The 17,083-nt window shown below is 39.4% G+C and overlaps 1 protein-coding gene across 3 annotated transcripts in view; it reads left to right on the forward strand.

Moving 5' to 3' along the window:
* The window catches only part of RASSF8 (Ras association domain family member 8), a 91,718-nt gene that overhangs the window by 18,039 nt on the left and 56,596 nt on the right, over positions 1–17,083 (forward strand). For 2 of the 3 annotated variants that reach the window (XM_079774032.1, XM_079774033.1), the window contains exon 2: positions 6,432–6,510. The exons of the other annotated variant lie outside the window; for it this stretch is intronic. The gene's annotated coding sequence lies outside the window, so the exon portion shown is untranslated. The remainder of the gene's footprint in view (positions 1–6,431; positions 6,511–17,083) is intronic. 3 annotated transcript variants of the gene reach the window in all.

Genomic DNA, 17,083 nt, shown 5'->3' on the forward strand with positions numbered 1-17,083 from the left:
GAGTATATTTAGTTTTGTAAGAAACTGGCCAACTGTCTTTTATTTTGCATTCCCTCCATCAGTGAGTGAGATTTCTTGTTGTTGTTCCACAGTCTCACCCACATTTGGGGGTGTCAGTGTTTTGGATTTCGGCCATTCTAATAGGTGTGTAGAATCTCCTTGTTTTAATTCGCATTTTCATGATAATATGTGATAGAGCATCTTTTCATATGTTTGTTAGGCATTTTCACACAGAAATACTATTTTTTCATTGGGAAGGAAGTGATCTTGTCCCCTCTTACAGATATGGAATTTAGGGAGGGGTGGCTAAAATTAAATTTTGGGGAGAGAAGACCTTCCTGCCAGGAAGGCGAGCTGTGAGTCCCGGTTAGAGGCAGTGTTGCAGGTGGTTGGGAGCACAGATTGCAGTAGGCAGGGCTGGGCTCATGTACAGACTTGGCCATTTACTAGCTGGTAACCTGGGTCATAGGTTATTTAATCTTCCGGTGCCTCTTGCCTCATCAGAAAATGAAAAATGAATTAACATGCATAAAATATATAGAACAGTGGCTTGACCCATAGAAAGTGCTATTAAATGAAGTGTTTAGACAAATTTTTTTCCAGCTCTGGCTTGTAGCAGCTGATTCACCTGTCTCTGTGACCCTGTAGCACAGTCCTCTTAAAGGGTGAGATAGTATATCCAGGCTGGTTTCCCCAGCATCCCAAGGTCAGAGTGGACCTGATGATTTTTGTTTATCAGGTCGTCATCCTCCAAGACCCTGCATCTCCTAAGGCCATAGAGCTGTTGTCAGTTACTAAAATGATGCACCAGGTGCACTTATTTCCAAGAGCTCTGCAGGTGTGAAACAGGGTCAAGGAGGTTATGACCATCCCAAATTCACTTCCCAACAGAGCTGGGATGAAGGAGTTTGCTGTTTGTCTGGAGTCTGTGCTGCTCCAGAACATGTAGAAGACAAGGCCAGTTTTCTTTTTGGACCTTGATTTCAGATAATGTGAATGAACTCACATTTCTTGCGTCAACTTGTGGTCCCTGGCACCAATTCAACAGCAACAGGAACCCCCAATTTGGGGTGCAGTGAAGAAGGAAACTTGATTCAGTTCAAACAGCTCAGGTGTGATACAGCCTGACTGCTGAACAGCTCAGTTGTGTTACAGCTCAATTATGAAGCACCACGGCTGTGGAACAGCGCGCTGTGAGGCAGCCCTGCTCTGCTCCACCTGCTCCTATACGCTTCTCTGCCTTGCCCTGCACCTGTCTGCCCCACTCTGCCTGCTCTGCTTTGGCAGGACTTCTTTCCTATGGGAAATGCAGTCTTCTGTTTTCAGTGGAAAGGGAAAGTGTGCTCCCTGAGCCTAGGGGAGTTGACTTATAGAGAGAGATGTCCCGCCCCTGACCTCTGATTGGTCTGTCTTGTGCAAATGAGGACTCCTAATCCTCACAGTTTGGTTCTCACTGTCCTGATTGGTTATAATGGAGCTGCTCTGATTGGTCAGTGAAGATGCTGATGGGAATACAGCTGCACAACTCTGACTGGACAGGGAATGCCTCAGGCCTATGGGTTGAAATAAAATTTCTGGAACTCCTTTATAAGGCCTGGCTCAGATGGCAGGAACACAGTGCCGGCAGGCAGTTCAGTACAGGCTTCTCCCCGAAGTGCAACTTGCATGAGAGACCCTTATTTAGAAATGGCTACTAGCCTCTGTTTTTGTTTGTTTGTTTTTAATTTGAGCCCAGTTAACCACCAGGAGCCCTTAGTAGTTATCTTCTTTCTCAGGGTCCACACTTATGTAGGCTGGGCCATTGAGACTCGTGGGTTCAGTGTGCCCCCTGGGACCTGTGATGTGCAGGCTGCTGCCAGTTTCCGCATCATGCCAGGGCAGCGTGCCTTTTCTGTGAGCACCTCTGCTGGCCACTCCTCTTAACACAGTTTCTCTCTGAATTGTGCAGGGATTACATGTCCATTGGCTTCTGTGTGTTTCCCATGATTCTGACTTACTTCCCTTCGGTTTGCTTTAATAATTTCCTTTCGTTATCCCTCCCCCCTTATTTATTCTTATACACTGGCCCATATGTGTTTGTGCCATTTTCCCTGTACCTGGGGCTTAGGAGTAGACTGTTTTTGTTTTTGTTTTAACCAGGTTGGGATGGGTTGTTCCATTTGAAGATAACCAACCTTTAAATATATATATTTCAGAGAGGAAGGGAGAGGGAGATAGAAACATCAATGATGAAAGAAATCATTTATTGGCTGCCTCCTGCATGCCCCCTACTGGGGATTGAGTCCACAACCCAAGTATGTTGGTTGACTGGGAATCAAACCATGACCTCTTGGTTCAGAGGTTGACGCTCACCCACTGAACCACATTGGCCAGGCAGAAGTTGGACTCCTGACTTTTAGAGCCATTGTTAGACAGTGAACTGGGATGAACTGGAACATGGTATGAACTGATAGAAATCCGTAATACATGGTTTCATATGCTACCTGCAATGGGAAAGAGTACACCAAACTAAACCAAAAACTGTGGTAGACTACATATAACTCCAGACACCATCTAAGGACTTTCCTGCCTTCAGGCACTAAGACAGGAAATGATAAGGTTTCAGAAATATGTAAAGTATAATCTGCACGAGTGCCTGGCAGAAATAGTGTTTAAACATAAGGATACTCTTTTCTTCAACTTAAGGTAGCTTTATTGCTTATGCTTTTCTTTGAACTGAAATGAGGACATTTATTCAAGATTAACATACATTATGAAACAGCTCAATTTAGGAATTAGATAATTGTTTAAAGCATGCTTGACTGTGCCAACATACTGTAGTATTTTTCAACTTCAGTAGTAGAATCTTTGCTCTATATTTTTTGCTTTTTTTTAATGTATGCTGAAAATTTCCCATCAACTTCTGTTTTAAACAGACAATGAAAATCATTGTCACTAGAAATTAGTGTTATTTTAAAAATGAATCTCTTCCTCACATTGGAACTTACTCTTTGTTATGGTAGAGTCTTTTTAACACTAGTTCTCTGAGACCATTAGGAAAAATCGGGGAGAATTTTAGAACATCCGTGCAGACGACCTCTAGTCAGAACTGCCAGGTCTTTAACCACAGTGTTGGGAATTTTCTTACCGTCTTGTAGCAGTATTGAACAATGGTTAATTGACAGCAATAAAGCAGGATAATCAAAGCTGATAAGCTGAGAAAAGGTTAACTAGAGTAACGTTTAGTACTTAGAAAAATTTCTCAGGTAAGTGGTGGAAAATCAATATTTAGGATTTCATTTGTGTTAATAAAAAAATACAACTTAAAGCCACAAGTTTATTTGTTTTATCATTTTTTTTTTTCATTTTAAAAAATTGTCCTCCTATCCCCCAATGAATCCTTCCTTGTATGGGGGAAGGAAAAGAGAAATTTGTATTACCTAGCTACCTGCATTGCCACCACATGGAATAGCATGTCAATTCCTTCTTTATTTAGACCCTCCTCCTGGCCATCCTTCACCTTCATTTACTGAGGGTGCCAAAGTGGGTGCTAGGTGCTGCGACTGTAAGAAATGAGACGGGATTCATTGTACAGTAGGGGAATGGATCTCACACACAACACAAAACAGTGTCCTTTCATTATGTTTAGAAAAACTATCTGTTGAAGCACTATTTATAACTTCATTGGTTTTATTACCTTTGTAGTTTACTTAATTTAAATTAAAGACCAGTTAACTTTTTAAATTTCCCTGGTCTTAGAGAGCAGCTCTACTTACCCTACCAAAACTCTTCTGCCAATGCACCGGGCCCCCGCAGAGCCTGCCCTCTCTGAGCCACAGTAAAGGCAGCTTTAGAATGTCTGCTTTGCAGAAGGCACCTTCTTCCCTTTCTCTTCTTCAGGTCTTTTTCTCTCCCAACATTACCATCAGTTTGATGTTTTCTCTTAAAACTTTGGCCCCGCCATGTGTTCTTTCTTATCACTGGATCACATCAAAGATCATGCTATTCCTTTCTCGGTGCTTGCTTGATGTCCCAATGTTGCATTTGTCTGATGTGTGTTCTGTACGAAAATACAGCTTCTATTAATATGGTTATCTTGTCCTTTAATCTATATGCACTTAACAGTGGTTCTTTTGGCTGACTCAAATTGGAGTAACAGATCTTCAATAAAGACACCTCATTTATTTGATGAACATTTATCAAAACTCTGAAAACAGCTTTCTGGTGTATGGGATATTAAAGTGTTAGCCAGGGAAAGGGGACCCCATCCAAGTAATCAATGGATAGCTGGTCTAGTAAAGTTTAGGACATGTATTTTTCAAACTGGTCTAAACAAAAATGATTGTGTGGCTACTTAAAAATAATTGATCATATCATTTGCTTGTCTTATCTTTCTCCTTTGCTCTTGATTTCCTGCATGACATTTAATGACATATCGTAAGACTAGCAATGCATTTCAGTTCCTATGGTTTATGGATCAGTTTATGAACCCAAAAGGGAAAGGTGCAGGAAAAAGTGGGAACAGCATGGGTTATGTGAACTACCCTGGGACGGGAGTCTGGTAGGAAGAAAGCAAACACCTGAGTTCAAATCAGGGCTCCACCATTCGCTGGCCATGTGAGCCTAGAAATCTTTCTGAAATCTTAGTTTCCTCATCCGCAAAGAGGGTATTCTAGGCTTTTACCTTCACAAGGTTGTGAGCAGTCTCTGAGTTGTGCAGTGTTGCCTGGCACTTACTGAGTGCCTACTATTCTCTAAAGGCAGGAACTGGGTTCTGATCAAATCACCTCATCTTTCTGAACTTCAGTCCCCAGTGTGGGGTGTGCAGGAGGCAGCGGATCAATGATGATTCTCTCTCATCATTGATGTTTCTATTTCTCACTCTCTCTCCCTCCCTCTCTGGATGATTAAGAACTCAAGAGCAGTCCGGCCAGCATCGTGGCTCAGTGGTTGAGCATCGACCTATGAACTCGGAGGCCACAGATTCCCTGTCAGGGCATATCATATGCCCTGAACATCAGCTGCCTCTTTACGCCCCCCACTGGGACTGAGCTTGCAACTTGGGAATCGAACCAGTGATCTCTCGGTGACTGGGATGATGCTCAATCCACTGAGGCACACCAGCCGGGCTCCTCTGTCTTCTTTAGGAGATAAGTAGTAGGTCCATTGAAGCCAGGAGGCTCTAGCCCATCTGATGTGAGAGGGTGAAACAGGAATTCTGTGATATCTAGTTGGCTTCAAGCCTACTCATTTTCATTAGAAAAAAAATTTAATGTGACTGCTGGTCTCTTTTTCTTGTAAAACTTGGCAGCATGCAGTAAGGCATCTTTGCACTGCAGCTGTAACACTATGTAAAAAAGTAATACGGAAATGAATGGCATTTTATAAAAACTATTAAGTTATATGAAGTGTTAGTCTAGTAACCAGATTTGGAGACAATGTCTCCAGTGAGGGTTATAGTAGCTGAGCAGGGAGAGCCCAGGTAAGGAAGGGGACGCTCTGGACTCACTTCTCCCTTCCTCAGTTGTCTTTGAAGTTCATACATTTTATGGTAGCTTGCATCAGATTTGGGGGCTTCCAGCTCTTTCTTTTTACACTTTCTAATTTGATATTTCATATTATTTTATAACTAAGAATTTGTAACTTTTTGGTGGCATTTTCTATTCGTAATAAAAGTAGTTCAGTTTCTTGGTATATTAAAAAAAATGGTTGAAGGAAGATGGTCTTGTTACTAAAGTAAACCTTTCTATAAATAAATGCAGAAACATCTGTGAAGGGCATAGTCTGAATGTAGCAGACCTAAGAATTGCGTCAATTCTCGCCGTGTAGCCAAGATTTCTTTCTTAGGCTTTCTTTCTAACTCGAACATCATGGCAGAGTTTCGCATTCTCACAGCATTAGGCCATAGAGTGGTCAAACAACTGGTGCCAAGTTACCTCTTTGCTACCCAGTGGTTGTAATTTGTACTCACCAAGGAAAAGTGTGGCGTGCTTTTTGTTTGTATTTTTTAGTACCAAAAGCTTGACTCTCTCCTTCAGCTTCATTTTTAGGCCCTGTCCTTAGGCAAATTTCCAAATGTCTGTTAAACTGCTTTCAAGAAATTATTGTGGGATCGCAGGGAGCTTTGGTCAGGAGAAAAAGAAGGCAGGAAGTCTTTCCTAGAACACCCGAGGCCCACCAAATGACCTTTTTAAGAAACAACTGAAATTCCTTTCCCAAAGGCACAAAAATACTAATTGAAACCAAACCAAACAAACCCACCCCACAAGTACTGCAATTCAGATGTCTAAAGGGGAGGGTCAGCAAGGGGAGGAAAAATTCTTGGGAAAACTATTTGAAGCTGAAAGCTTGTGTATTTTTGCTCTTTAATGATGATACGTTACAACGGGGTGGTTTAGCATTTTTAAGATAAAAGTTAGCCAGGCCGATGAGAACGCTGTGTACCTTTTCAGGTGCCTGTGCCTGGTGCTCCACCCTCCCTCCAGACTACCTCACACGCTTCCCGCTTGAGGACAGACTCGGCTCAACAAGGTGAGTCTGTAAGTTTGTGCTCCTTACTGCATCCTAGAAGAGTCCCCCTTACAGGGACTTAAAAAATTTTTTTTCAAAGTTTTTAAGAATTGCATTCACTGTGAACTCTTAAGAATCGTCATTTGTAAGCCCTTTATTTAGGTAAGTGTCAATGTGGTTAACAGCGGTATCTTTTGCCACTGTAATGTGAATCCTAGGTTCACATTGGGTTGACGCTGCTAGCATTGGGTTTCAAATTTGGAATCTGAGGCAAAATTTTACAAATTATATTACCACTCTTGGGCTTCCTGAACACTATTCTACTAATGCTTTAAACCAGGGATGGGAAACGTCCTGCCCACAGGCCATATTAGACCCGCAAAATCATTTGGTCTAGCCCTAATCAGTTTGGCTCACTGGATAGAGTGTTGGCCGGTGAACTGAAGGGTTCCAGGTTCAATTCCCGTCAAGGGCACGTATCTTGGTTGCAGGCTCCATCTCACATCGATGTTTCTCTCCCCGTCCCTTCCACTCTCTCTAAAAATCAGTGGAGAAAATATCCTCGAGTGAGGATTAACAAAAAAACAAAACAAAACAAAATCATTTGGTCCAGCCCTGCCAAGGCATTAGAGTTGAGTTAATTAAATGTTTGACCAAATATAGCAGGCTAATTTTTAAGTTGATAATTTTGTATGGCCCACGAATGATGTTATAAATATCCAAATGGCCCTTGGCAGAAAAAAGGTTCCCACCCCTACTTTAAATGGACAGTCTCTTATAAACCAGAGACCTACGCATTTTTAACAGTGAAAGGCTAGAAGGTTTCAATAAGTCTGAAATATATCCTATGTTTGAGCTTCCATCTCTTTAGTAGTGTTACTAGTTGGCTCCATTAAGCAAAAGGCACATAGAATCCTTGGAGGTGAGAATACACAACTAAATTATTTTCCACTTGCTTTTCATATGTTTGATGTGTGTAATCTCTTATCTCTTGAACATTCAAGTGACTTGCTGGTCCCAGGAGGGAAAATAATTTGACTTTGTTTGTAGTAAGTGAAATACTTATGAATAAACTGTGTTCACATTTTACAAGTGAATAAACTGTGTAAGGGTACTAACCAGCATGCTGTCTCATAAATTCCTTAGTCCCTCATTTGCAAAAGTTATGTGCATGCATTTTTGCCTAGATAATGAATTTCAGGGGTCTCACATATATTCATTCCCCCATGGAATAAAAAAGTATAACCTTAGAGCCTTCTAGTAATGACTAGACTGTGTGGAAGGAATGGATTTCTGGAAGCACAAGTCTGTATTCTCATTGATTCACTTGTTCTGGACTCTATTGCGTTGTTTGTGGGTGAGGAAACCAGGACTAGGCCACTAGTGTTGAGAGTCAATGATAGTCTGATTGTAATAAGTCAAAATCCTAGTTGAGCCCTGGTTGTTGTAGCGCCTTTTTGTAATACAGTCTAAAGAAGCATAAGAAAAAAAAAAGTATTATGTAGCTAAACTGACTAAAGTTCTCTCCATGATTGGATAGGCACTTAAATTTTAGTTTTAGCTTCCATTGCTGATAAAGCTGTTTCAGAAATCTTTCTTTTATACATCAATTATTTCTGTTCAGGTGGATTTATATAGTATTAAATTATACCAAGAAGGAATTGCAGTTCAAGTTTAGTATTGCGGGATTGTGTACATTGAGTTTGAACAATTTAATTATTTTGTTTCTTTTTGAAAACTACTAGTTATCCGCTAATACAGGTAGGAGATGTATGAGTTGCTTGGAGTTTGCTCCCGAAGAGTTTTCATTTTTTCTTTTTTTTTTTTTAAATATATTTTATTGATTTTCCACAGAGAGGAATAGAGGGATAGAGAGTTAGAAACATCGATGAGAGAGAAACATCGATCAGCTGCCTCTTGCACACCCCCTACTGGGGATGTGCCCGCAACCAAGGTACATGCTCTTGACCGGAATCGAACCTGGGACCCTTGAGTCCGCAGGCCGACGCTCTATCCACTGAGCCAAACCGGTCTCGGTTCATTTTTTCATTGTTTCTGCTCAAAGGCTCAGTACACTAAAAATTAAATGATTTTGATTCTTGACTTCAAGTGCAAAGAGGCTCCTTTAGCACACTGCTTTGTTTTCCTTTTGAAATTAAGTTTTGTTTGTTTTACATAAATGAAGGGCTCCTAGGCTAGGGTATAGCTAGCTATGCATGAAATTTATAAAACTTTTTGCCTGTGCTGGTTACTGAAGTAACCCAGCTTACTCATAGAGGGGAGGGTATGTGAGTTCCCCAAGACTATATGAATGAGGCGTCTAATTTTAGACATGCTAACTTTGATGAGCAACAAAACCAGCTTGTAATTCTCGGTATTGCTATACTGTAAACGACTTTAAGTTTTTTTCATGGACTTACTTTAAATTTTTAATGTCTTGCAATCAGATTATCTCTACTAAATCACATTTTCTCCATAAAGATGCAATCTTCCCCGCCATTATTCTTTTAAAGCATGATGATAGAGAATAATTCAGTTTATTACAAGGCATCTTTGTTAGGTTTATAAATTTGAAACTATGAGAGCAAAACCGTATTTTCTGTTAAAAAAAGACAGATTGGATAAAACAATAAGACTTTACATATTGTTTATTTGCTTCTCTTTCTGTTTGAAATAGAACTTTCCCCAATCCCCTTTTCTTGTACCTTCCTGTAAAACCATTAGTGAGGGGAAATAACAATAAACAGGATTTAGCTCTATGCATTTCTTTCAAAATGGCCTTGCAAGTAATTTCCCATAGTTTCTGTGATGAAGCATATGGTGGTAATATACTTTGCCCCTGGTAATGAAGAGTAGTTTCAAAATACTCTCCACATTTTATATTTTAAGCTGTGTGTGTGTGTGTTTTCAGGTTAGGTTTTATGTCCCATGTAGACTTAATGAAATTTATTTTTATTTGCTTATTCTTGGTTCAGATTGGGACATTTCTGAGTAAAACTGGTAAAGCGATGATTTATTGTTGTTACAGGTAATTCATGCACACAGATTTTAGGAGGCTTGAAATGATCTTGGGGAGAAAACTGCTTGGTAGAAGGGGGGCCATTTTCTGTAATTTAAGTTGTCATAGTAACCTGCATCAAGACACGTACTTGGAATCCAGGCCTGAAGAATTTCAGTGACAATAAACATTCCAATCGCATTCATCATCCTTTTTTTTTTCTTCCAAGAAAGGAGCCATCTATTGTGACCTCATTATTTCATTTCTGTTTTTAGAGCATGGGTAGCAGTTTGCATTTTTTAGCATTTTGAAACTTCCCTGGTAGAGTAAAAAAGAAAAGTTTAGCTGTATATTTGAAGTTGACTTTTTTGGATAATCTCAAATTCATTTTAGGTGGCAAGATAGGTTCAATATATGGTTACTTAATGAAGAAAAACAAACAAACCAGGATTTGAAAAAATTGCCATATACATTTGTTAAATGCAAGGCTAATGTTAAGAGTATTGGAATCTGGTTTTTATGGAATGCTGATCTGGGAATGTTTTTATTTTCCTAATGTCAAATTGTTAATATTTTTATTTTATGTCATTTTGGGTTATTATTTTAAGCACAAGTGTACTTAAATAAAAAAGATGAGATATCATTTTTATTAGCAGAATGAGTTTACTTTGAGAAATTGTATCCAGATATTAGTTTTAGATGGGCTATCTTTCACAGAAAATAGTAGAATTTTTTTTCTAAAGAAAAAGCTTTTTTTTTGTTTTGCTTCTCTCTTGCCTTTTGCAAAATACTGTTTATTAAGATAATATGCAGTTAAAATTGTTCTCCATGAGTAAGGAATGTTAAGAGAAATAGGAGGTAAGGGTGTGAGTGCCATTCATTTCAGGAAACTTGGAAAATAAATTGGAAGAGTTTGTGGCTAGTCTAATAAAAAAATTATACAAAATTAGAAGTTATGGGATGTAACTGTAGATAAAAAGTGTTAATAATCTTATATATGAGAATCTTAATCAAATGAATAATTCTTTTAAAAACATCAATTAACAAAATTTAAATTTTAGAAAGTATAAAGGTATATTTAGAAAGCCTAAGCAATCCATTCACTTGCAAAATGTAAAGGAAAATAAAATCACCCATTATCTCACTGTTTAAAAAATTCCTCAGTTAATATTTTATGAGAAGTATCTGTAATTTTTTAAACAGAATTGGAATCAAGCTGTCAATAGCAAAAATACTAATAATGGTGAAACACTAGAATTTTATCTTCTGTTAGAATTAACAGCATAACCAGCTATCATCACTACTAACTAAAATGGCGTTGAAATATTAAGATAGTGAATTAAGAAACGAAAAAGGACTGAAAGAGAGAATTGGAAAGGATAAATTTTATAGTTAATAAAAAAGTCACCAAGATGATAAACTGAAATGAATAGAGTGTAGTAAGTTTTCATTATATATAATGTAATGTGACCTATATAGTAGTAATAACCAGCTCAAAAATATGAGGAAAAAAGGAGCCTATTCATAGTAGCAACAAAAAGTATGCTGAAGATTAAACTTTGTGAGAAATGTGAATGGCATGTAGGAAGGAAACTTAAACTTTACTGGGAAGATGTGGACACACTTTCTAGATACAAAGACAGTTAATTAATTATTTTCATTCTCTTTATATTTGTAAGTTTAATATAATTTTAATCAAAATCTCAGCAGTAATCTTTTACAGGTCATTGATTCTGAATTTCATTTTCATAGAAAAAAATCAGAGCCACAAAATGCTTATATACAGAGGAATAATAATGTAGGAGAACATATAATGCTAGATATTAATAAAAAATAGTATGATGTTATTAAACAAACAAATATTTGGAAGAGAATAGAAAGCTCAGAAGAATGTTGTATTGATAAAATGCCATTATAAATAATTAATATAAAAGTATAGTAATAAATATACCAGATGAGAATGCCCATGAATATATGCTGGATTTGGGAAAAGATAAACTAAAATGCAGTAGCAAAGGTTAAAAAGGAATGATTTATATATAATTGCATTGAAAATAAAACAAATTTAGCGTATGCCAAATCACTAAAAGTATTCTCTCTGTATATAATACCTAGGTCCTATATGTAAAGAATTATTTCAGATTAGTAAGAAAATACTCAATGCCCAATTAAAAATTAGTTTTGTAGTTCTTGGTAGACAGTTTAATAAAGAAAATAAACAGATATAGACCTAAAGATTTGTTTAATATTAATATTTAACAAAGAAATGTTATATCTTGTGTGTTATATTATTAAAGACTCAAAAACATGCATATGACCTATACGTAAAATGTCACATAAGCAGACCTATATAATTCCTAATATTGGCAGTGGGAGAGTTAAGAATCTATCCTATATAATAAAAGCCTAATATGCTAAGTGTCCGGTTGGCGGTTCAACCAATCAAAGCATAGTATGCTAATGATATGCTAAGGCCATGCAACCGCTCACTATGAGGTGCATTGACCACCAGGGGGCAGACGCTCCGACTGGTAGGTTAGCTTGCTGCTGGGGTCCAGCTGATCGGGACTGAGTGAGACAGGCCGGACACACTCTGGAGCCCTCCTGTGGTCCCTCCCCAGCTGGCCAACCTCCTGCATCCCTTCCCGGCCCCAATCATGCACTGGTGGGGTCCTTGGCCTGGCCTGCACCCTCTCGCAATCTGGGACCCCTCGGGAGATGTCGGAGAGCCAGTTTCGGCCCGATGGTGAAACAAATGGTCACTATGACATGCACTGACCATGAGGTGGCAGATGCTCAATGCAGGAGCTGCCCCCTGGTGGTCATTGTGCTCCCACAGGGGGAGTGCTGCTCAGCCAGAAGCCAGGCTTAGGGCTGGTGAATGCAGCAGCAGTGGTGGGAGCCTCTCCCACCTCCATGGCAGCATTAAGGAGCGGGCCTAAGCCAGCAGTTGGACATCCCCCGAGGGCTCCCGGACTGTGAGAGGATGCAGGCTGGGCTGAGGGACCTCCCACCCCAGTGCAAGAATTTCATGCACTGGGCCTCTAGTCTATATATATATAAAAGCCTAAGCGACCATAGCTACTGGTTGACTGAACGACCAGTCAACCGAACGACCGGTAGACTGGTCGCTATGACGTGCACTGACCACCAGGGAGCAGACACTCAACGCAGGAGCTGCCCCTGGTGGTCAGTGCACTCCCACAGCCAACCTCCCGTGGCCGGCCAACCTCCCGCAGTCCTTCCCCCAGGCCAGCTGGGTGGTCAGTGTGCTCTCACAGCCAACCTCCCATGGCCAGCCAACCTCCCACAGTTCCTCCCCCCGATCCGCCCCAATTGCCAGCCAGGCCAAGGAACCCCACCAGTGCACGAATTTGTGCTCCAGGCCTCTAGTGTTCATATAATGCAACTAGAAGGTAGACTACTCTGTAGCCAATAACAGAATCAGTTTGTTTACCTGTTTACCCACCTACTTATCTAGTTTGTTTAACTATTTAATTAAATGGAAAAATAATAGTAACTTAAAAAATAACTATATAAGGACATAATCTACATATATAAAAGCCTAATATGCTAAGTATCCGACCATTCGACTGTTCGACCAGTCGCTATGATGTGCACTGACCACCAAGGGGCAGATGCTCTGACCGGTAGGTTAGCTTGTTGCTGGGTCTGGCCGATCAGGACTGGGAGAGATGAGCCGGACACGCCCTTGAGCCCTCCTGCAGTCCCTCCTGGCCAGCCAACCTCCTGCAGTCCCTCCCCGGCCAAGCCAAGGGACCCCACTGGTGCATGAAACCGTGCATTGGGTCTCTAGTCTATATATATAAAAGCCTAAGAGTCCGGCTGACCATCTGACCGGCCAACCGATGGCCATGACATGCACTGACCACCAGGGGGCAGACGCTCAATGCAGGAGTGGAAACCACAGGCATGGAAACATGAAACAGGCTGATGAATCTCAGAGCGGGAGGGGAGAGTGGGAAGAGATTAACCAAAGATCTTATATGCATACTAGTGGGGTCCCTTGGCCTCGCCTGTGCCCTCTTGCAATCCAGGACCTCTGGGGGATGTTGGAGAACCGGTTTCAGCCCAATCCCCACAGGCCAGACTAAGGGACCCCACCGGTGCACACATCCGGGCCTCTAGTGTGAATTATAATATCCTTATATCACATATTTTTAAAGCATATTTATATAGACAATAAATTAGAAGGCCGTATACAAAAGTACTAATAATGATTATCTCTAAGAACTACAGGACAATAATAATTTTTGTTAACGTTAAATTATTATTACAGATTTTCTAAAATGTATTTATATTCAGAAAGTTGAAAATGGATTCAGGTTAAAAAAATAAATATCTAATATTTCATTATATACCTTTTTGAAAAGAATGTACTTACTGTAAAGACATATTTTTTGTGATGAATTATACGCAGAAATTAACAAGGCATCTGCAGAGTCACTGGGCAGGGCTGAACAGACTGCATTCCTGGCTGCCATTCATATTAGACTGTGGTGTGTACCTGTGCATCTGGTATCGTGCTTCCTGGGAATGTGGGGCCCAGCATCCCTGGGAATGATAAAGAGCATTGTGTCCCTATGTTTAATATATCTGGAAATTTCACACCAGTTAATTCTCTTTCTGTCTGTATAAATTACTTCAGCTGGGCTATTGGGTAAGTTTTATGTGTAGATGTTTCTGCTGTGTTATGTATTTACTTCTCATACTTCCTTAATGGATCTTTATAGTCCATTGGACTAACATTGTAGTTGGTGATCATAACTCACGGCACATGTGGTTCCTCAGTTTACAGTGGAGGGTTGATCTATATTGTTTGAATTAAGTACTTTTTTGGCATTGAAAGGCATGAGTGATACTGTTGAACCACACCCACTTTTTCCTGTAAACTCTCCTGTGGTATGCAGTTTTTCCTTTGTGCTTTCCTGTTTTTTGGATGAATCATAATCTAAATAGGAGAAATTTTTTGGTAAATATTTCAAGTATGAATTTTTATATGCATCTAGTAGACTGTGTGAATCAAGAACATTTGTGCATCCGCTGTAGAGCTGTTTTACTTCCTTAGGGGAAAAGTCTAACTGCACCTTGAAAATTGGTAGAATAATTGATAATATACATACCAAATGTGTCTTTCTTATAAATTATAAGTAAGTCCTAATTCTACAAAACGTGAGGAAGTAATAGACCTCAAGGTTTGGATCATTTGCAAAAGGATCAAAGCCTTTTCACCATCACCTTCCATAGATCTCTTTATTGGCACATTTGTATTCACACCTAGTACTGCTGTCTTTAGGTTTGCAGAGAATCTACTGGGAGTTAGACAGGTAGTAACTAATTATAGTCATGTCATAAATTATGCAATAGTGGAATGAAGAAGGTGCTGTGGGAGCACTTTAACTGGGTAGAGGTTAAGGAAGGCTGCTTATGGATATCACTTGAGCAAGTGTTCAAAGGTGAGTAGACTTTTAAGGAGTGGGAGAAGGCCGCCTAGAACAGCCTGGCAAAGCCTAGAAAGGAACATAGGAGCATGATGTGTTTGGGACAAACAAGTACAGCTGGGTGTGGGAATTATGGTAATTACTTGAAAGGATCAAAATTATTTAGAAGTAGACAAAGTTGTAGTTGGAGGATAAGTAGAAGTATTAATGATTTGGAGTAACCTAAACTTGAGATATCTCTGTAAACAGAAAGTTGCTCACACTTTTTATTCTTGATAATTTGTGTATAATCTCAAGAAATTAAATATGTAACATATTCTCATGCTTCAAAAAGATGTTGCTACTTTAAACTGTTCTTACATTTAAAACTAGATATAAATAAATAACATTAAAAGCTATACTGTTTCCAGCAAGTTGACTCAATGTCCCATTCAGTTTGTTAATATTTTCTCCTGTGAGCTGCTCGAGCCACTTTCATTGGGCAGATTCTTTGCAGATTTTGCCTTACCAGAATGTGAATTGTGTGGGGGATGAAATAATTAAAGATTGTGTTTTTTTTTTGTACAGCAAATAATGCTTTAGAAAAACAGACTGATATTTACTGCCATTTTTTCCCCACTTTGCTTCCAAAGATTGTTAGAATGTATACTCTCAATCTTTTTTACTATATCAAGGAATAGAAATGTAAATTGTAATTTTTGCTCTTAATAAAATAGTTATTTCATCTAGAAATATTTACATTCTAATGTGAAAAATAAAATAATGTCATGTGGATGTCTTACCTTAGCTCTAGTACTGTTTTGCCTGCTTAATTTTGTATTTCCCCAGTGCTGTACCACCACATATTCCAAGCATATACATAAAATCTTAATTTTATTTTTCACTTGGAAAGCACTTTGAACATTTGGATTTGATGTTAAAGAAACCAAGACCGAGTTGGAGACTGGTTTGCTTCCTCTAAATATATTCTCTAGGGCAAAAACTCTTCTCATCTTTGTGGACCCAGTGCCTAGCCAAGTAGATAAAGATCAAATAGGTGAATATATCTCTTTATTCTCAGAGCCTGAATTACACTCTTTTTTTTTTTTTTTACTTCCAATTAGTCCAGTGTTCTTTCCTAGCCTGGTACTTTCTCCTCTGATTTACTACTGCAAAATGGATTTATAAAGCAGCAGCATTCCCAAGGTTTCAAGTTATGTATAATGCAGAGCTGCCAGCTATCATAACCCTCCTCCCCCCCCAAGAAATCTAAGCTTAATATGTGAGGACAAGAGGACTATCTGGGCTGAGAACCAATGGCAATGCTAGGGTATTCCTGAATGAAGTAGAATTCCACACTCAACGATGGATAGCACTTTGTGCTATTCAGTATATTGTTCACACTTTTTGTTGTTGTTGCTAATCCTAACCTGAGGATATTTTTTCCATTGAATTTTAGAGAGAGAGGAAGGGAAGGATGGAGGGAAAAAGAGAGAGAGATCCATGTGAGAGAGACACGTCTATTGGTTGTTTCCTGCATGCACCCCGACCGACCAGGACTGGGGATCAAACCTGCAATTGAGGCACGTACCTTGATTGGAAATTGAACCCGTGACCCTTTGGTCCAAGGGATGCTCTGACTAGTGAGTCAAACCGGCCAGGACCACACTTCTTTTGATAAAACCACAGAGTCAAAACTTGCATTAGGATCATAGGCTTTATTTGTAGACTACTGTTTCTAAGCAGGTGGGAAATTTGTGAGAGCAGGTTGTGATTGAAGGGATGCTCCTGGCATTTAGTGAATGGGGCCCGGTGCCAGGCATCCTGTTGTGAACAGGACAGTCCTACATAGTGGAGTTAAAAATGATCCACTCTACTTTTCTAACAAAAAACCACAGTGAACATAACATTTTACTGAAAGTGTGGGTGCAAGAGATTAAGGGCATAAGATCAAGAGTTCCTTTTAAGACATGCTGAGTTTGAGATGTCTACTGGATGTCTAAGGGGCAAGGTTGACTAGGTATCTGAATGTGAGGTTGAAGTCAGAGAGAGGTCTGAGCTAGAAATATAAATATGGGAATTGTCAAGTATTTCAAGTTATGGTCAAGTTGAATAAATCACCAGGGAAAATACTAGAGGACTTATATATTAACTA

The sequence above is a fragment of the Cnephaeus nilssonii genome, assembly GCF_951640355.1.
Source record: "Cnephaeus nilssonii genome assembly, chromosome: 6".
Classification (NCBI taxonomy): Eukaryota; Metazoa; Chordata; class Mammalia; order Chiroptera; family Vespertilionidae; genus Cnephaeus; species Cnephaeus nilssonii.